Source organism: Trypanosoma equiperdum (genome assembly GCF_001457755.1).
Source record: "Trypanosoma equiperdum strain OVI genome assembly, contig: ctg_184, whole genome shotgun sequence".
Taxonomy (NCBI): Eukaryota; Euglenozoa; class Kinetoplastea; order Trypanosomatida; family Trypanosomatidae; genus Trypanosoma; species Trypanosoma equiperdum.
In genome coordinates, this window is record NW_027123893.1 from 2,928 (window position 1) to 3,528 (window position 601).

The window sequence follows — 601 nt, forward strand, 5'->3', positions numbered from 1 at the left end:
TTTTTATTTACCCGTACGATTTTCTACCGCTGAATTCTCTGAATATCCCATGTTTATCGTGTGGTGATTTTGAAAAACTTATTGCCCCTGCTAAGTAACAGTCGTTGACCAGTACGTCAATGACAATCAGCTCAGTCTCTAGTTGTGGTGTCTTTTTACACAGTCTTGGTTACAATTTAGCGTCTTCATCTGTCACAGTACCGCTTTCCTTCAGCATTTTGTGCTCGTGATACTGCACAGACAGATATATGAACGCTCAGGGTTGGCATCACAGAACCGCTTCCAGGAAAATAACAAATCGCAGGGAATTAGAAATATACGTGTTTCTACGCTTTTTGAATCTGAATAAAAGTTACTTCTGACTGCATTTTCTGAGGCATCAGAGTTTATATAGAACACTACTCAGTTAAGGTACTTAATATCTATTTTAAGATCCAAACTATACCATTTTAAGTTTATACCCAAAGCATCTAACACTTACAACTGGCTTGTATCTGTAATTCGGACTTCGTCTCGATGTTTTGACGCATCTTCAGCGGCGATATACCGCTGAATCCTCGCTAAACAGAATAACATTGAGTTTTATGCCTTTTATACTGGC